The sequence below is a fragment of the Rattus norvegicus genome, chromosome 2, assembly GCF_036323735.1.
Source record: "Rattus norvegicus strain BN/NHsdMcwi chromosome 2, GRCr8, whole genome shotgun sequence".
Taxonomy (NCBI): Eukaryota; Metazoa; Chordata; class Mammalia; order Rodentia; family Muridae; genus Rattus; species Rattus norvegicus.
In genome coordinates this window covers 1,638,676-1,659,900 of record NC_086020.1, presented here as the reverse complement: position 1 = coordinate 1,659,900, position 21,225 = coordinate 1,638,676, and the positions used below count along the sequence as shown (strand labels likewise).

The window sequence follows — 21,225 nt, the reverse complement described above, 5'->3', positions numbered from 1 at the left end:
TATTTTCCATGATGAATTTTTTTCCGCAGAGTGCCTCAAGTGATAGTTTTGTAGAAATAACAAATTTCCAATTTTGCCTTTTTTCAGAATCTGCATATACTATGCCTTTGGACCTAGGTTTACATGGTACACAGATGTTGACATCATGCATCCAGCTGTGTTACTTGCCACCTTATTTCCTTGAGACAATGTCACTCATTGAACTTGGAGCTAAGCTGGGAGTTAGCAAGGCCAGTGATCCTCTTTTGTCTGTGCCCCAACTCTCATGCTTGGCTTTTTATATTGTTGCTAGGGATTAAATCAGATCCTTTTGCTGACACAGCAAGAACTTTTCCATCCTGATCTACTATTCCATGCCTAAATCATGTATTTTATTAATATATCTTTTGTGTAAAGGAAAACACAGAGAACGACATCAATGGCATGAATCATTTATTGAACTGAAGGCCCCATGTTCTATGGTAAAGCATCCAATAGAGTCAGTTTTGCTGACTCTCCTCACCAGTCTTCTCCAAGAGCCAACAGCTCATAGTGAACTGTTTTTATGAAGAGATAAAGAGTTAAAGAAACATTTAGCCCATGTCTCCTGGATCTCTTGTTACCAGACTTTCTCCATACTTGACTCTTGGGTACTTTTTAATATTTTGTACATGTTCCCTGTAAAACAAGATATTAAAAGGGTCTTCTTCAGGTCTGTTTCAGACCCTATACTTAGTACTGAAGTTAGTGAAATGCCAATATCCATCTTAGCTTCAATCATATGAAGTCACATGTGTGAGAGAGTTTTGAAATTCCAGGGATAGCAGTATGTGTCATGTTTTTTTTTTCCTATCTGTTTCTGCTCAACAAACGCATGAGTAGTTCCAATGTCTTCAACTACAAACCTCTGAAGGCCTCCAATGGGACATGTTCCTCCATTTTGAGAACTAATCTTTGTGAAAGCAGCACTTACTACACCATTGTCTTAGTTAGGATTTTCATTACTGTGAAGAGACACTATGACCTAGGTGAATATTTTAAAGGACAGCATTTAGTTGGGGCTTGCTTTACAGGTTCAGGGGTTCAATCCATTATCATCAAAGCAGAAATCATGGTCCTGGAGGAGTTGAAATTATGGTATCTTATTTCAAAGGCAAGCAGGAGATGACTGGTTCCTACCTGGCTAGAGAGAGTGTCTCAAAGCCCATGCCCACAGTGACACATTTCCTCAAACAAGGCCACATCTCATGATAGTACCACTTCCAATTTGCCAAATATATTCAAACCACATTCTACTCCCTGGTTACAATAGGACAGTTCAAATACATGACTCTAGAGAGGTCATAACTAGGCACAGCACAATGCAAAATACATTATTCCAACTTTACAGTTCCCATAGTCTATAAGAGTTTCTCCAATGTTAGGAGTTCAAAGTTCAATGTTTCTTCTGAGATTAGGTAATCTCTAAACTGTAATCCCTTAAAAATCAAAAACATAAAGAAGACAACATACCCCCAATATCATGCAGGATATACATTATCATTCCAAAATGTCATGGTAAGAAAACACTGGATTAAACAAGATGAAAATTAACCTGAGCAAACTCCAAAATCTGCATCTCCATGTCTGGTGTCAAAGCCAAAGCAATCGTCAGATTTCTGAGTCTTTCCATCCTTGTTCACTTCCATTGCCAGATCCTGCATTTAACAGCAAGAAACTTCTTCATTCTCTGTTCTTCCATTCCCTGTTGCAAACTTTCTTCAGCAGTTTGCCTACAACTCTGGTATCTCTAACATCTTGTGGCATCCAAGACAACTTAACCTTTATAGCATCTTGTTTGAATGTCTAGGATCCACACATGATTTTCTGGGCTCCTCCAAAGGGTTTTGCCACTTCTCTAGCTCTGTCCTCTATAGCAGTCTAAGCTCTTATTGACTCTAATTCCCTGATGCTTTTCTTGGTGATCATCCCATGGTTCTGGAATCTCCAATATGCTGGGGTCTTCACCTACAATCAGGTTTCACCAGTAGTCTCTCATAGACTCTCTTCATGATGCTAAGCCTCAACTTCTTTTCATGGTCCCTTCATTCCTGAGACCTCAACTGTTACTAAGGCTATTCCTTCAACAGTGGCCATCCCTCACTCTCACAGTGCCAAGCCTCATGTGATCTTATGACCCCTTCATACCTTTAAAGCCAATACTACCTTGGTGATTCTTACACATTACAAGTCCAGCTGCAGCAGGAGATACAACCTTGAACATCTCTGGAACACAGCTTCTTTGTACTCCAATTAGATGGAAACAGCATGGAAATCTGGGGCAAGTTTCTTCACAAGGGAGTGTATGCTTTGAATCAGCATCCTAGATATGGTGCAGTTTCTCCCACAACTGGATCTATGGGTCCAGGAATCAAGAGGTGGAAAAGCGCATTCACTACCACTTCTAGTAGCCCACTAAATGTTGTCTCTGCAACCCTAAATTCTGCTGGGCAAGAAGTTTGGAGAGAATGCTAGCAAGTAACTGCAAGCAGTTGCATAGAAAAAGGAAACTTTCCTTCTTTCACTGACCTTATGTATGCCTCCAGCCGAAAATATTTCCCAGATTAAAGTGTGTACCACAACATCTGGATCTATGGTGTTCTTTACTTGAAACTTGATCTCTCTCAGGCTGACCTTGATCAGAGATCTGATTTCCTCTCTCTCCTGGGATTAAAGCCATGTACCACCTTTCTCTGACTAAGCTTTTCATGGGGACTATGTTTCAAGATTCATATCAAATGCATGTGTTTTTCAGCCTCAAGATCTGAAAATCCACTATAAGATATGGGTAATATATCTTGATATTGACAGACATATCTTCAGCAGAATATATTTTTGAAAAACTTTAAGCACTAAAATTTCAATAACTGGAAACCAATTACACATTAAGTCAAAAATAGGTTATCATTGTGTTATTATCATCTGCAATACTCCCTATCAGTGTTTTTATACAACAAACTTATATTCAATACACTTCCAGACTAGAATGCAATCACTTTTGCTTGGTTGACTGCTGTATTTTCTATGATGAGAAACTTGAATGTAACAACATGTGAGTGCCAGGGAGCACTGGTAACTATATGTGGATTCCTAGACATTCTTTATTTGTCATTAGATATATCTGATTCTGAAATTTAAAATACATTCCAGTTGCATTAGCTTTATTATATATGACTTTTATTTCATCCTACTTCAAATCATCCAGCAAAGAAGTGACACATGAATAAATAAGTAATAATGTATGCTTCAAATATGAATATGTCAATAGAAAGTTTACAAATCCTAAGAGAATCTCATTGCTAGAACTTGAAATGTGGCAGAAAGCTCAATAGAGCAATAAGAGTTTTCCTTTACGTTTCTATAAGAAAACATTCAGTACGTTTCTGCAAATGACAGAACAAAAGGAGAAAAGAGAAGACAAATGGAAAATGAGAGTAAAAAGGATTGGTAAGGAAAGAAATACAGAGGAGGCAGGTAGGTTTAGTCCTTGCCAGCTATGACACAGAAGAGTAAGCAGGAGGAGAGCCAATGGGATAATAGATGCATAGTGACACTAATATAGTCAAGAATGGATTGCGGTGTGTTTATTTGAGAGTGTTTGTGTGTATGTATATTGTGTACAGGCATACACACTTCTGTATGCAGGTTCAATCTACCAAATGTGTACTTGCAGAGGACAAAGGTTCATGTCAGTTTTCTTCTTCAATTATTTCTCCAGCTTATGTTTTTCAATACTTTGTAGGTTCTATTAATTTTTGAAATTCTGTTCATATATTGTCTGTGTAGACTTTTGTAAGTGTGTGTGTGTGTGTGTGTGTGTGTGTGTTTGTTCTCGTGCGTGCAAATTCTACAAAGCACATGTGAAAGTCTGGGAACAACTAGCATGAGTTGGTTCTCTTCTGTCATCTGTCTGTCTAACAACTGACCTTTTACCTGGGTAATCTTTCCAGCTGTCTACCTTATTGTTTTGAATTTGTCTCTCGGGGGAGATTCTGGAGCTTAACTAAATCTGCTATACTGGCTAACCAGCAAGATTCAGAAATCCCGTTGGTGTGTCTTCTCAACCCTGTCTCTCATAAAATAGAAAAACAAAACCACAAGTTTAGCTTTTTCATATGGGTGATAAAGATAAGAACTCAGGTTCTTACATTTTACCAAGTCATCTCTCAGTTTTTAAACAAGTTTCTTCTATAGTGAAATATTAGATCTATAGGAATACTAGGCTGAAGTCTATATGTTCTCTAGTAGGAGACATCTCAAGCTGCAGATAAAAAGGCAAAACCCAGGAATATAAAATGAATTGTCTTTATCAACATTTCTTGCATCTTTTTTATTATCACCTTTTCTCTTCCCTCATTCCAGCCCAGTATTAGTAGTTGAACTCTTGTCCATCTTCATGTTAACCTTTAAGACATTCTCAATGTAGAAATGAGTAAACCTAATTACTACCAATATTAGTTATTTTTTTATTGATGTAAGAAAATATCCGATGAAAGAAGCTGAGAGGACTGAGTGAGCCAGACTCAGGCTGACTCCATGACAGGCTGAAAACCAACAGTTTGGGAGAATAGCCCTAAATGTATGTTTCCAAGAACTGGAAAAGACTGAACACAGTCAATTCCAGGAAAAAATACCACTTGCTGGCAGCCAATCAGGAAGATGCCTTACCACCTAGTCTGAGCCAACCTCATGGGCAACCAATCAGAAGCTGTAAAAGCTGACCCACCAGCTAGCCTGAGACAAGTATAATTAAGTAGCAAAAGTCCCCAAATCCCTCAGTGCTTTAACCAATCACAAAGGCAGCCATACTCCTGGAGATAGAGCTAATCAGTAATAGGGATGAAAGATAAAAGTCACCCATTCCTACCCTAACAGACTTAAAATTGACCCTGAAATTTCCACACCTTTGTCTTCCATTCTGATGAATGGTAGACCCCCCTCCCTGCTGGCAGGTTATCTACAAAATAAACACAATCTCCTGTTGCATATTATTTGAGTCTGGGGTATTCTTCCCAAATCATAGCCTCTTATAAAACTTGATGAATAAAAGGTTTATTTTGCCTCTCACTTTGAAGACATTATCTATTTAACAGGGAGGACATGACTACAAACTGTGTGAAACTCATCTTAACATTGCATTTCAAGCAGAGAAATGGATGCTGTGCTCGGCTCAACTTTCTCCTTTTTATTCTATTCATGACTGCTGCCCATTGAATGGTGCAGTCCACATTCAGATTATTCTCACCTTAGTTAGGACAGTCATAATTCTCCCTTAGAGTCATTGCTGGGATTTGTTTCCTAAGTGAATCTAAATCCTGTCATACTGACAATTAATACTAATGAATACATTATCATTCTTCAGTATTTGTACATCTCAAATTTTACTAGCATAATTTCAACATGAATTAAAAACATTATGAAATGAGAAGAGCTGTTCTATACCATGTTGAGAATTAGAGAGCAGCCGAGTCACAGAGACAGATTTGATTTATTTTTTCACATCTTCATCACATTCTTTTGCCTTTCCTGTGTGGAGATATAGCAGAAGATATTCCTAAAGGAGAGGTATTGCCAAGGATCAGAGATTGTCATATACCAAGCAGTGTTTTAGGAATTCTGCTTTATAACACAGAAGTATGATCTCCATCTTAAACATCTTATGTGTTTATTGTGTTTTGTGGAGGTAGGTACACAAATGCAACCATGAGAATGTAGAGGTCAGAGGACAACTTGCAGCATTCATTCCTCTCCCTCTAAAGTGTCGGGTCCAGAGATCAATCTCAGGTCATCAGGTTAGTGGTAAATGCCTTTACCAGGAAAGCCATCTTATTCCACTTCCTTACACCGTCAGATAAGAAAATTGGATAGTGATTTAATTACACAGTTTGAACACGTATAGAAATATCATCCTGTACCTCCTAACAGCATTGTACACATATTAAACAATAAAACTTAATTGATAACAAGAAACACATGGATTGTTTTTCATACACATCAAACAGCAAATCACATTCATCTTTATTTAATATTTCATTTATTTACAGTCCATTTATTACCCTCTCCTCCCAGTCCCACCTTCCCCAGTTCCTCATCACATTCTCCCTCTCCCTTGCCTCTAAGTGTGTGCTCCCCACCTCCCAGATAGCTCCTTTCCCTGGGGCCTCAAGTCTCTCCAGAATTAGGTGGATCCTCTCTCACTAAGACAAGATTAGACAGTCTTATGTATGTGCTGGAGGCCATTGTCCAGCTTGTGTATGCTCCTGGTTGTTGGCTCAGTCCCTGAGTGTTCCCAAGGGTCTGGGTTAGTTGACCTACTGGTCTTCCTATGGGGTTGCCCTCCCCTTCAGCTCCTTCACTCCTTCCCTTAATACCTCCATAGGAGTCCCTGACTTCTGTCCAATGGTTGGGTGTCTGAATCTGTCTCAGTCAGCTTCTGGTAATGCCTTTCAGAGGTCAGCCATGCTAGACTCCTGTCTGTAAGATCAGTAATTGTCTCAGGCCTTGCTGCCCCCCAAGCCCAATACAAGATGGATTCCAACTTGGGCTGATCACTTTACAGCCTTTCCTTCAGTCTCTTCTAAATTTTTGTCCTTGTAATTCTTTTAGATAGGAACAATTCTGGATCAGAAATTTTGACTGTGGGTTGGTAACCAGTTCCCTTCACTTGGGACCCATTCTATCTACTGGAGGTTGACTCTTTGAGTTCCCTCTCCACACTGTTGCATATTTTGACTAAGATCACTCACATTTAATCCCAGAAGTCTCTCATATCCCAGGTCTCTGGAACTTTCTAGAAGCACCCACCCCAAACCTTCAAATCCAGAAACAGAATATTTTCATTTATTCTCCTGGTCCTCTGGGATTTTCTCTTTCTCCCCTCTCCCCAAACCTGATCCTGTACCCTTTCACCTCCCTTTTTTTTTGTTAAACTTTTAGTGTCTATGGGTCGTATCCTGGATGTCCTGTACTTTTTGTTTAATTTTCACTTATCAGAGAGTATATACCCATTTTTTTTTGTTCTGGGTTACCTTAATCAGGATGATATTTTCTAGTTCCATCCATTTGCCTGCAAATTCATGATATCCTTGTTTTTATTAGCTGAATAGTGTTCCATTATGCAAATGTGTCACATTTTCTGTACATATTCTTCAGTTGAGGGACATCTGTAAGCTTCCAGGTTCTGGCTACTATAAATAAGGTAGACATAGGCCATGAACATAATGGAGTACATGTCCATGAAATATGGTGTAGCATCTTTTGGGTATATATACAGGAGTAGTATAGCTGGCTCTTCAGGAAGAACCATTTCCAGTTTTCTCAGGAATCACCAGATTGATTGCCAGAGAGTTTGTACCAGTTTTCAATCCCCCCAGCAGCAGAGGACTGTTTCATTGGTAGGCATTTTCTACCTCTATGCCTGTGTGTCCTATATTTCTTTAAGGATATTATTTGTATTCTTCTTGAAGGCCTCTATCAATATAATGGAATGGAATTTTATGTCAGTATACTGCCTTTCACCTATGTTAGGGTATTTAAGGATTGCTGTGGTGAGAGAGCTGGGTTTCATTCTTGCCTAATTACATTGGCTTCTGTTGCTTGCCACCTGGTCACCTCTGGTGTTAACTGGGCTGGGTGTCTGTGACTAGAGATGGCCTCCTTGGGAGCTGGAAAGCTCTGTGACATGGGTTAGAGCAGGCCTCCTGGAAGACAAGAAGTGCTGTCTCTCAATGAAGGGGAGGGGCTCCTTTGAACTTGGATAGTGCAAGCATCCTGTGTCCCTGGTTAGAGCAACCTTCCTGTATCACTGGCTAGGGCAGAATTCCTGGGAAATTTGTGGGATATGAGAGGGAGCAGGCTGGTCATCTGCCTCATCTTCTTCCTTAGATATGGATTAAGTCATTAGTCATTAATCATAAATATTATAAGCTTTACTTAGCAAGACAAAATTATAAAGTCTTGAAATTTGTGTCAAATCTTCTATTCTTATTTTTTCCAGATGTGTTAGCTATGTAGGTTGTTAAATCTCAATAATTTATATTATATCCCATATAATGTGTTCATACAGTTACGAAACATTATTGATTTTTATTTCTGCCTTTTTATTTTCAACTTGTCGATATTATTTTGCCATTCACACTTTAAAAAAAATTTGTTTTAAAAAGGAATGCCTCTCGCACTCGAGTGGCAGGTCCCCTGCAGGCCAGACACCACCCTGACCTGAAGGGACCCGGCCAACAGTTCTCTGCACCCAAATCCCGTGGGAGGGAGAGCTAAACCTTCAGAGGGGAGACATGCCTGGGAAGCCAGACATGTGTGCACTCTGCCCACATTTCTTACTCCAAAGGAAAACACCTAAATGCCATCTGGGACCCTGGTGGAGGGGGCCTCCTGGAAAAGGCAGTGCAGGCCCTCATGGTTGCTGTTGTCACGGAGAGCTCAAAGGCAACCACCCATGAGCAACTTCATCCACAGGACCACAGGTTAGACCAACTTTTCTGCTCCAAGCGACCTACCTGGTGAACTCAGGCCACAGGCCCACAGGAACAGCTGAAGACCAGTAGACAGGAGAGACTACAGGCCCGAAAGCAGAACACTCTGTTCCCATAACTGGCTGAAAAAAACAGGTCTACAGCACTCCTGACACACAGGCCTTTAGGACGGTATAGCCACTGTCTGAAATAGCAGAATAAGGTAACTCCAGAGACAACCTGATGGTGAGAGGCAAGCTCAGGAAATCAAGCAACAGAAACCAAGACTACATGGCATCATTGGAGCCCAATTCTCCCACCAAAGCAAACACTGAATATACAAACACACCAGAAAAGCAAGATCTAGATTTAAAATCACATTTGATCATGATGCTGGAGGACTTCAAGAAAGGCATAAAGAACTCCCTTAGAGAAACACAGGAAAACATAAACAAACAAGTAGACGCCTATAGAGAAGAATCACAAAAATCCCCAAAAGAATGCCAGGAAAAGACCATCAAACAGGTGAAGGAATTAAAAATGGAAATAGAAGCAATAAAGAAAGCAAAAAGAGAAACAACCCTGGATATAGAAAACCAAAGGAAGAGACAAGGAGCCATAGATACAAGCATCACCAACAGAATACAAGAGATAGAAGAGAGAATCTCAGGAACAGAAGATTCCATAGAAACCATCGACAGAACAGTCAAAGATAATGTAAAACAGAAATATCTACTGGTCCAAAACATACAGGAAGTACAGGACTCAATGAGAAGATCAAACCTAAGGATAATAGGTATAGAAGAGAGTGAAGACTCCCAGCTCAAAGGATCAGCAAATATCTTCAACAACATCATAGAAGAAAACTTCCCTAACCTATAGAAACAGATGCCCATAAACATACAAGAAGCCTACAGAACTCCAAATAGATTGGACCAGAAAAGAAAATCCTCCTGTCACATAATAGTCAAAACACCAAATACACAAAATAAAGAAAGAATATTAAAAGCAGTAAGGGGAAAAGGTCAAGTAACATATAAAGGCAGACCTATCAGAATCACACCAGATTTCTCACCAGAGACTATGAAAGTAAGAAGATCCTGGACAGATGTCATACAGACCCTAAGAAAACCCAAATGCCAGCCCAGGTTACTGTATCCAGCAAAATTCTCAATTAACATAGATGGAGAAACCAAGATATTCCATGACAAAACCAAATTTAAACAATTCCTTTCTCCAAATCCAGCCTTACAAAGGATAATAAATGGTAAAGCCGAACATAAGGAGGCAAGCTACACCCTAGGAAAAGCAAGAAACTAATCGTCTTGGCAACAAAACAAAGAGAAGAAAAGCACACAAACATAATCTCACATTGAAATATGAAAATAACAGGAAGCAATAATCACTATTTCTTTTTTTTCTTTAAACTTTTTTTTTATTAACTTGAGTAATTCTTATATACATTTCGAGTGTTATTCCCTTTCCCGGTTTCCGGGCAAACATCCCCCTCCCCCCTCCCCTTCCTTATGGGTGTTCCCCTCCCAACCCTCCCCCCATTGCCGCCCTCTCCCCAACAGTCTAGTTCATTGGGGGTTCAGTCTTAGCAGGACCAAGGGCTTCCCCATCCACTGGTGATCTTACTAGAATATTCATTACTACCTATGAGGTCAGGGTCTAGGGTCAGTCCATGTATAGTCTTTAGGTAGTGGCTTAGTCCTTGGAAGCTCTGGTTGCTTGGCATTGTTGTTCATAAGGGGTCTCGAGCTCCTGCAAGCTCTTCCAGTTCTTTCTTTGATTCCTTCAATGGGGGTCCCATTCTAAGTTCAGTGGTTTGCTGCTGGCATTCGCCTCTGTATTTGCTGTATTCTGGCTGTGTCTCTCAGGAGCGATCTACATCCGGCTCCTGTCGGCCTGCACTTCTTTGCTTCATCCACCTTGTCTAATTGGATGGCTGTATATGTATGGGCCACATGTGGGGCAGGCTCTGAATGGGTGTTCCTTCAGGCTCTGTTTTAATCTTTGCCTCTCTATTCCCTGCCAAGGGTATTCTTGTTCCCCTTTTAAAGAAGGAGTGAAGCATTTGCATTTTGATCATCCGAGTTTCATTTGTTCTAGGCATCTAGGGTAATTCAAGCATTTGGGCTAATAGCCACTTATCAATGAGTGCATACCATATGTGTTTTTCTGTAGTTGGGTTGCTCACTCAGGATGATATTTTGCAGTTCAAACCATTTGCCTACGAATTTCATAAATTCGTTGTTTTTGATAGCTGAGTAATATTTCATTGTGTAGATGTACCACATTTTCTGTATCCATTCCTCTGTTGAAGGGCCTCTGGATTCTTTCCAGTTTCTGGCTATTATAAATAAGGCTGCTATGAACATAGTGGAGCACGTGTCTTTTTTATATGTTGGGGCATCTTTTGTGTATATGCCCAAGAGAGGTATAGCTGGATACTCAGGCAGTTCAATGTCCAAATTTCTGAGGAACCTCCAGACTGATTTCCAGAATGGTTGTACCAGTCTGCAATCCCACCAACAATGGAGGAGTGTTCCTCTTTTCCAATCCTCGCCAGCATTTGATGTCACCTGAGTTTTTGATCTTAGCCATTCTCACTGGTGTGAGGTGAAATCTCAGGGTTGTTTTGATTTGCATTTCCCTTGTTACTAAAGATGTTGAACATTTCTTTAGGTGTTTCTCAGCCATTTGGCATTCCTCAGCTGTGAATTCTTTATTAAGCTCTGAACCCCATTTTTTAATAGGATTATTTGTCTCCCTGCGGTCTAACTTCTTGAGTTCTTTGTATATTTTGGATATAAGGCCTCTATCTGTTGTAGGATTGGTGAAGATCTTTTCCTAATCTGTTGGTTGCCGTTTTGTCCTAACCACAGTGTCCTTTGCCTTACAGAAGCTTTGCAGTTTTATGAGATCCCATTTGTCGATTCTTGATCTTAGAGCATAAGCTATTGGTGTTTTGTTCAGGAAACTTTTTCCAGTTCCCATGTGTTCGAGATGCTGCCCTAGTTTTTCTTCTATTAGTTTGAGTGTATCTGGTTTGATGTGGAGGTCCTTGATCCACTTGGACTTAAGCTCTGTACAGGGTGATAAGCATGGATCGATCTGCATTCTTCTACACGTTGACCTCCAGTTGAACCAGCACCATTTGCTGAAAATGCTATCATTTTTCTATTGGATGGTTTTGGCTCCTTTGTCAAAAATCAAGTGCCCATAGGTGTGTGGGTTCATTTCTGGGTCTTCAATTCTGTTCCATTGGTCTATCTGTCTGTCTCTGTATCAATACCATGCAGTTTTTATCACTATTGCTCTGTAATACTGCTTGAGTTCAGGGATAGTGATTCCCCCTGAAGTCCTTTTATTGTTGAGGATAGTTTTAGCTATCTTGGGTTTTTTGTTATTCCAGATGAATTCGAAAATTGTTCTGTCTAACTCTTTGAGGAATTGGATTGGTATTTTGATGGGGATTGAATTGAATCTGTAGATTGCTTTTGGTAGAATGGCCATTTTTACTATATTAATCCTGCCAATCCATGAGGATGGGAGATCTTTCCATCTTCTGAGGTCTTCTTCATTTTCTTTCTTCAGAGTCTTGAAGTTCTTATTGTACAGATCTTTTACTTTCTTGGTTAAAGTCACACCGAGGTACTTTATATTATTTGGGTCTATTATGAAGGGTGTCATTTCCCTAATTTCTTTCTCGGCTTGTTTCTCTTTTGTGTAGAGGAAGGCTACTGATTTATTTGAGTTAATTTTATACCCAGCCACTTTGCTGAAGTTGTTTATCAGCTTTAGTAGTTCTCTGGTGGAACTTTTGGGATCACTTAAATATACAATCATATCATCTGCAAATAGTGATATTTTGACTTCTTCTTTTCCGATCTGTATCCCCTTGATCTCCTTTTGTTGTCTGATTGCTCTGGCTAGAACTTCAAGAACTATATTGAATAAGTATGGAGAGAGTGGGCAACCTTGTCTAGTCCCTGATTTTAGTGGGATTGCTTCAAGTTTCTCTCCATTTAGTTTAATGTTAGCAACTGGTTTGCTGTACATGGCTTTTACTATGTTTATGTATGGGCCTTGAATTCCTATTCTTTCCAGGACTTTTATCATGAAGGGGTGTTGAATATTGTCAAATGCTTTCTCAGCATCTAATGAAATGATCATGTGGTTTTGTTCTTTCAGTTTGTTTATATAATGGATCATGTTGATGGTTTTCCATATATTAAAACTTCCCTGCATGCCTGGGATGAAGCCTACTTGATCATGGTGGATGATCGTTTTGATGTGGTCTTGGATTCAGTTTGCCAGACAACACACCTAAAAGCTCTAGAACAAAAAGAAGCAAATACACCCAGGAGGAGTAGAAGGCAGGAAAAAATCAAACTCAGAGGTGAAATCAACCAAGTAGAAACAAAAAGGACCATAGAAAGAATCAACAGAACCAAAAGTTGGTTCTTTGAGAAAATCAACAAGATAGATAAACCCTTAGGCAGACTAACGAGAGGACACAGAGAGTGTGTCCAAATTAACAAAATCAGAAATGAAAAGGGAGACATATCTCCAGATTCAGAGGAAATTCAAAAAATCATCAGATCTTACTATAAAAGCCTATATTCAACAAAACTTGAAAATCTGCAGGAAATGGACAATTTCCTAGACAGATACCAGGTACCGAAGTTAAATCAGGAACAGATAAACCAGTTAAACAACCCCAAACTCCTAAGGAAATAGAAGCAGTCATTAAAGGTCTCCCAACCCAAAAGAGCCCAGGTCCAGACGGGTTTAGTGGAGAATTGTATCAGACCTTCATAGAAGACCTCATACCAATATTATCCAAACTATTCCACAAAATTGAAACAGATGGAGCACTACCAAATTCCTTCTATGAAGCCACAATTGCTCTTATACCTAAACCACACAAACAGCCAACAAAGAAAGAGAGCTTCAGACCAATTTCCCTTATGAATATCGACGCAAAAATACTCAATAAAATTCTGGCAAACTGAACCCGAGAATACATATTTAATTAGCTAGTTATCAGATAATACATAAGCTAGCCAGGATATAACAGATTTTAAGCCTTTTAAAAGCTAAAATATATCTAAATGTTCTGTTTAACTGATAAAAGTTGGGCTGCGTGTTAGGTACATCTTATACTTTTAAATTACAGAATGATAATAGTTGTGATCAACTTATATTTGAGAAAAAAGTTTCTGTTTTTTTTTTAATTAAAAGGGTAAAAGAGTAGAATGATGTCATTATTAAGGTGAAGTGAGGTACAGGATAGAACCAGGCCTGTCATTGGATAAGAAGGAAGGATGGGTGGGAGAAAAGTTTTAGAGGGGCAGAGGAAGTCAGAGTGAGAATGTGAGAGCACAGAGAACATGGCAGTAGATGTTTAGATGCCTCTCTGTACATATTACAGGTTGTTATGACTATTCTCAAGGGATGGGTGTGTACAGGATTTTGTGCCATCTAGATTGGCAAATTATATCTTATCAATTGCATCAGAAAATATTGTTTGATGTGTTCTTTCATAAGGCAACTTAATTGAGTTTAAGAGAGTGTATGGAGGCCAGATGCGTGGGCCTACCAAAGAATTGGGATGTGTTTGCCTGGCATGGTGGAAACCCAACCAAGAGGGCTGTGGATGAGGGAGGAGCGGCAAAAGCAAAAACAAAAACAGAAACAGAAAACAATTCAGGTCTGTTATCAAATCTTAAGCAAACATTCATCACTCTAGGACTGGGAAATTGCTCAGAGGGTAGAAACATGGACCTGGGTTTGAATATTCAGCATGTATACATAATGCCAGGCATAGGGGATAGCTACACATAACTATTACCTCTGAATCCTGAGGGCTCACTGACCAGTTCTCCAATCCCACACTGAATTTCTAGTTCAACAAGAGAACTTATGTCAAGAACAGTGAACAGCACTAAAGAAGACGCTTGAAATCCTTCTCAGAACTCCAAAAACACATGCACAGATGGGTAAAGCCACACAGTTACAGGCATGCACCACACACTCACATCCACCAACATTCTTACAACACACAACACCACAGATACATAGAAAATGGTTAAGGGACTGCAGGATAATTCTTAATTTGCTGTTGTCACCCAGTATGTATCTTAGATACTGATAATAACCAAGAAAAGATTACGCTGGAAGAGAGTTTATCCATATTTTTAACTTTTGCTATATGTTAATTTAATTAAATGCTTTCGTAATTTTACACAAAATATTATATCCAGATTTATGGGATTGTAGAATCACCCAGGACAAAAATTTTTGAGCATGTCTGAGAGACATCAGACTGGAAGAGTTCTAGTGCAAAGGCCCTCCAGCCAGAAGCTGGAACCCAGATGCCCTTCAACAGAGGAATGGATACAGAAAATGTGGCATATTTACACCATGAAGTACTACTCAACTTTCCAAAACAATGACTTCATGAAATTCCTAGGCAAATGGATAGAACTAGGAAATACCATCCTGAGTGAATTAACACAGTTAGTAGATAGTAGTCCAAAGCTTGGAATACCCAAGATACAATTCATAGACCATATGATGCTCAAGAAGGAGGAAGAACAAAATGTGTACACTTCAGTCCTTCCTAGAAGGGGGAACAAAATACTCAAGAGGGAGGGGAATATAGGGACACAGAGTGTAGCAGAGACTTAAGGAAAGGCCATCTAGATGCTGCCCCCTCTGGGGTTCTATCACATATGCAGCCACCAAACCTAGTCAGTATTGCTGATGCCAAGAAGTCCTTATTGATGGGAGCTTGATGTGGATGTCTCCTGAGAGACTCTGCCAGAACCTCACTGATATAGACAAGCATGCTTGAAGCTAACCATCGGACTCCATGGGGACTCCAATGAAGGAGTGAAGGAAGACTGAAACGGCTTGCAAACCCATAGGAAGAACAACAATATCAACCAACTAGACTCACCAGTGTTCCCAGGGATTAAACTACTAACCAAATAGTACTCATGAAAAAGCCTAATGCTTCAGTTGCATATGGAGCAGAGGATGGCATTGTCTGGCATCAATAGGAGGAGAAGCCCTTGGTCCTGTGAATGTTCCTTTCTCCAGTGCAGGGGAATGGTATGCTATTGAGGTGTGAGTGGGTGGATGGGAGGAAAAGCATCCTCATGGAAGCAGGGGGTGGGTTTTGGGAGAGTGGGTAACTGGGCAAGGGAATAACATTTGCAGTGTAAATATATAAAATATCAAGTTAAAAAATGTTACCACTGCTCTTAATAACCCTATATAAGTTTTTAAAATCCACTTGCCAAAATTCTTACTAAGTCTGTTTTGTGTTCACACATGGACTATGATGGATTAACACCATATCTGGGAATATCTTCTCAATATTAGACATAACATCTGAATATGTTATTATTTATATCCATTTTTTGTTCAAGAAGAATCCGATGCCAAAGAAAATTTCCTGTTTTTCATTAGCATGGAAATTATATTCAAAATAAGCTAATAAAATAAAGGATACCTGAGTGTATACACATTCACATACATATTCATATATATACGAATATGTGTGTATATATGTATACACGATGTAGGACTCCTTCACATGGCATCTAGGCCTTAACAGTTCCCTCAGGCCTACACATAGCCTCTAGGACTTCATGTTTTCCCTAGACCTTTAACAGACAGCAGCTTTGCCCTCTGAGCCATCAGTCTACAGAGGAATTCATAGAGAAACCCTGTCTGAAAAACTAGGGGAGGGAGAAAAACAGATTAACAGATTGATTGCTCTCTCTCTCTCTCTCCCTCTCTCTCTCTCTCTCTCTCTCTCTCTGTGTGTGTCTGTGTGTGTGTGTATGTGTGTGTGTGTGTGTGTGTGTGTGTGTGTGTGTGTGTGTATTCAAATGAGGAGTTACTGGCAAATAAATGTTTGCCCCTCCTCTGTAAGCCAGGCCACCCCAATACTGCTTTTCCTTTTCCTTAGTTTGTTTGGTTTATTCCAAGTTAATTGTATCTGTTTCTTTAATTTCCTCTTCATTTCTTTAGTTGAGTCAGGGGTCTTTGCATATAAGCCCTGGAAATCAGTACTTGGATCAGGTCTGCAGCCTGCTCACAGGGTTCTACCCACCTCCACCACTCAAGTGATGCAATAAAAGACATGCAGCACCACACCTGGCTTCTTTTCACTGTACATTTACTTTAGTTCCAATGTTCATTCAGGTCTGAGAGAGGAGGGAGGGAAGGAGGGAAGAGAGACAGAGAGTGACAGAGAAACAGTGACAGAGAGGGAGAATTGTAGGTTATTGTTCCATCGCTTCAATCACTGTCTGTTGTTAGCCATCTTGGCAACCATGCCCCGAAACCCTACCTTGGGTAAGATCAAGCATAATGGCAGCAACCATATAACTCCTGCTTAGTCGCACTGAACACCCCAGTCATCACTACCTGTGGAGAATTGTAAGGGGGCTCCTCTGATCTAGAGAGTAATACCATTGAATGAAATGAGAAGCACAACCAGCATTATTTGCTTTGAAATATAAGACGTGGAAAGAACTATATGTGTGGATTTACAGACAGAAAGACAGAGAGACAGTCAGACAGACAGACAGACAGACAGACAGGAAGGACAAGACAGAACAGGACAGGAGAAAAAAAACAAGAACACAAACAAAAACTCAAAAAGGATGTCCGGTTCCAAATAGTCTCTGTCTGCACTGTCGCTCTAGAGTTGGTGGTCCAACTTATAAAAGCTTATACATGGATGGTTTTGGGAAATGCTGCTGGTTGTTCGGTTCAGGTCCAAGAATATTGTGGGTAACTAGACAACAAAGAAAGCAGTTAGACTGACTTCTACAGTGTATAGTTTCTGAATGTGTTATCACACAGAAGAACCTAACAGAATATGTAATGAATTCCGGCAGTAACAGCAGAAACAACTAATGAGAAAGTGTCCTTATAATATTAGTAACTGCAACAAAATGGCAGACTAGCTAGGTAACAGTTACCTAGCCATTAACTAATCTGACATAGGCCTTCTTCACATTGCATCCAGATAGGCCTTCCTACCTTCCTCTCCAGTGCTGAGACCAAAGTGAGATCAAAGTCATGCATCACCATGGGTGCCTTCCTTTTCATTTTTTTCTTTCATCCTAGGAAGTGTGTATGTGTGTGTGTGTGTGTGTGTGTGTGTGTGTGTGTGTGTGTGTGTGTGTAGATAGAGAGAGAGAGAGAGGGAGAGGGAGAAGGAGAGGGAGAGGGGCAGAGGGAGAGAGAGAGAGAGAGTGCTCTAGAGAGAGAGAGAGAGCCAGAGAGAGAGAGAGAGAGTTTAAAATCAGCACTCAAGACTTTTTTTCTTCATATCCCTATCCAAATCCCCCCAAACCAGTAGTAAAGCCACCAGCACCAGAGACAGAGGAAGATGAAATCTCTAGTCTGAAAAACTAGAGGAGGGAGATAAACAGATCTCTCTCTCTCTCTCTCTCTCTCTCTCTCTCTCTCTCTCTCTCTCTCTCTCTCTCCCCTCTCTCTTCCACATAATTTGTTAAAGTGTTCCCTTTGTGCTGTGTGGATTCTACTTTATTAAGCAAGTTTCACATCTTACTAGCTCCAAAGAGGAGTCAACAGTCTCTTGGCGTGCAGGCAGTTGTTGCCTTCTTTAAATATATTTTGGTGTGTTTGTTTGTTTGTTTGTTTCAAAACCCAGGGCCTGCCTTCGTTCAACAAATCCAAACCCAGTTTTCCAAGGGAACAATGGAGTCAAGTCCGAAGTCACTGGCATTTAAGTCATCTGCCATTGACAGTCATAGGAGATGGGAATATTGTGCTTTCTCCAATGGAGATTCACCTGGGTATGCATCAACCACATATAAGGGCAGGCCTGGGGTAGAACAGGGTGGTGGATGGGGAGGAAGGATCTGGCAAGAGCTCTGCGATGGGAAACTATGATCAGAATGTCGCACAGAAAACAAAATTTGTACTTTAAAAAAAAAAAAAAAAAAAAAAGCTCCCGATATCTATCCAAAAAGGAAAGGAAAAAAAACCGACAGCAGAACTTTACTAACTACAAATGTTCCATCTCCCTGTATCCAACCACTCCACTCCCAGATAGGTAGATGATAGTTTGCACTTCTGTCCCAATTGTGCTATCGAGATTAATAAAAGGGGAACCACCTCTGTGGTTATGTTTTACACACACGAAATAAAATGAAAGGAGCGGATGGACGAGCCTGGCATTTTAAGATGCTCAATTTCTTTGCAAGCTTCATTTTGTTTCATTCTTTTAAAGGTTTGTTTATTTATTTTCATTTATATGAGTATACTAAAACCCTTTTCATATACACACGGCAGTAGAGTACATGGGATATCCCTTTGCAGAGGGTTGTGAGCCACTATATGGTTTCTATGGAATGAAACTCAGGACATCTGGAAGAGCAGAGTAGTGAGTGCTCTTAACCTCAGAGCCATCTCTCCAGCTCTTCACAAGCTTTATTTAACTAAACATTAAACATGAAACAGAAATGCCAAATCTTGTAAATATGGTCAAGATTCAGCCTTACTTAGAAATCCAGAGCTGGCAGGGCGAGGCTGGGAGTGAGCAAAGGGAGTCTTCCTCTTTCCCTGAGGGTGTGCTATCAATTCCATTACCATTTCCAAACAGCTGGGTGTGAGTCTAACTAAGGTTTTCTTCAGTCATTTGCCATGAGCCAGAGCACTGAAAGGACAGCGAGGGATCAGACATTCACACTGAAATCATCACTCACTGATTTCAGGCAGAAAACTTGCCCCCCCTAAAGAGGCACCGCCTGGCTCAGCGCTGAAGCAAAGCATGCTAGGGCAGCAGCAGTATTTCCTGGACAGTCCTTCAGGGACATGCACATTCTCCAGCCCCACCCCACCCCCTCTCAGCTAGCTCCTGTCCACCCCTACCCCTTCCCCCACATACAGGGAGGAGGCCTTGTGTGTGTGGAGAGGGGAGATGGAAGTATCTCTTGAGAGAGGGTTCGGGTCTCCCAAACAAATAAATAACTAGAATCTTCATTTATTTACTTTATTTCATCGAGCATACCGTGGTAGAGGGAAAAGGAGCAGGGAAACTAGGCCAACTGGTAGAGCTCCTTTCATTTTGTTTCAAAAAGGAAAAGGCAAAAAAACAACATTCCCTGGTTTTCGTGAAAGGAACATAATGGGAAAAGTTGAAACATTGGCTCGCCACTTAATACTTTGGCTTTTAATAAAAGGGCCAACAGATCTACCTCCTATTTGGTAAAAAAGAGGATAAAAACCCACAAAAACGTTCTGTCAGCCAACTTCCCTTTAAACATCTGTTAAACAGGAAGACTGTTTTTTTTTAAACATCATTTTAAATACTTAAATATGTATTTGTGTGTGTGTGTGTGTGTGTGTGTTTGTGTCTGTGTGTGTGTGTCTGTCAGTCTGTCTGTCAGTGTCTTCTGTATGGAGAGGAGGTGCTGTAACACTCGGGACGGGGTGGTCTGGGGCCCCCAGGTGATACCGCGCCGCACCCCCCCCCCCCAGTCACCTTCCCCATAGGGCCTTCCCAGCGGTCCCTTAGCCGGTTTCCGTGCACCGCCTTGGTTGAAGGGCGCCTGGCTGCGGCCAGTCGCCAAACATGGGGGGAGGGGCGGTCACCCACCAATCCCACCCCCCCCCCCCCCCGGCAGCACATGCGCACCCGCTCCCACCGCCTGAGCGCCCGCCTACCACCCTGTTGGAAGGAACCGGGACAGCGACGGGCGGGACGCTTGGCGGGGGGAGAAAAACGCGCGGGTGGAGGGGTCGGGAGGAACGGGAAGTGGGAAAGATCCGCCGGGATCACCCGCACAGCCGAAAGCCCCTCTCTGGGTTGAATCCTCTGGGCGGACTGCTCTGACCACACCCGTTTACCTCTTAACGGTTTCACGCCCTCTTGAACTCTCTTCAAAGTTCTTTTCAACTTTTCCTTACTGTACTTGTTGGCTTTCGGTCTCGTGCCGGTATTTGGCCTTAAATGGAGTTTACCACCCACTTTGGGCTGCATTCCCAAGCAACCCGACTCCAGGAAGATCTGGGCCCGGCACGCCTGGGCCCGCTACCGGCCTCACACCGTCCAAGGGCTCGGCCTTGATCAGAAGGACTTGGGCTCCCACGAGCGGCGCCGGGGAGTGGGTCTTCCATACGCCACATTTCACACGCCACGGCACGCGGCGGGGATTCGGCACTGGGCTCTTCCCTATTCACTCGCCATTACTGAGGGAATCCTGGTTAGTTTCTTTTCCTCTGCTGAGTAATATGCTTAAATTCAGCGGGTCGCCACGTCTGATCTGAGGTCGCGGTTGACAGGGGAAGGAGGAAAGGAGGGCACGTGCGGTCGCGGGTGGACGGATGGAGAGGAGAGCGAGAGGGTGCCGGGGTCCCAGGCCGGGGCCTGCGACCTCTCTACCCCGGCCAGCTCTCACATCCCGGGGACAAGTCCCGTCAGCGCAGGGACGCAGCAGCATCACGCCAGCTGGCACCCAAGCGGATGGACTCACAAGAGGGAGGGGGGGAGGAGAGGTACCTGAGACCAGCACCTGCGGGTGCGGTATCCCAACCCCAGTCCGACCCTGGCAGTTTGCTCTCTCTGCGCGCACTGGCGGGTGCGTGGCGGCGGTGGCTGCACCGACCCTGTGGGCAGAGTCCCAGCCTCGCGAAGACCCCGCCCCCAGGCGACGAAACCGCAGGGGGCGTGGCA

The 21,225-nt window shown here is 41.7% G+C and overlaps 1 long non-coding RNA gene across 1 annotated transcript; it reads right to left on the bottom strand.

Moving 5' to 3' along the window:
* Window positions 1–415: 415 nt before the first annotated feature.
* LOC134485554 (uncharacterized) lies at window positions 416–21,173 on the bottom strand. Its single transcript, XR_010063676.1, has 2 exons — window positions 21,052–21,173; window positions 416–2,374 (listed from the first exon to the last, which is right to left on the bottom strand). It is a non-coding gene; the product is annotated as an uncharacterized LOC134485554 (long non-coding RNA).
* Window positions 21,174–21,225: the final 52 nt, after the last annotated feature.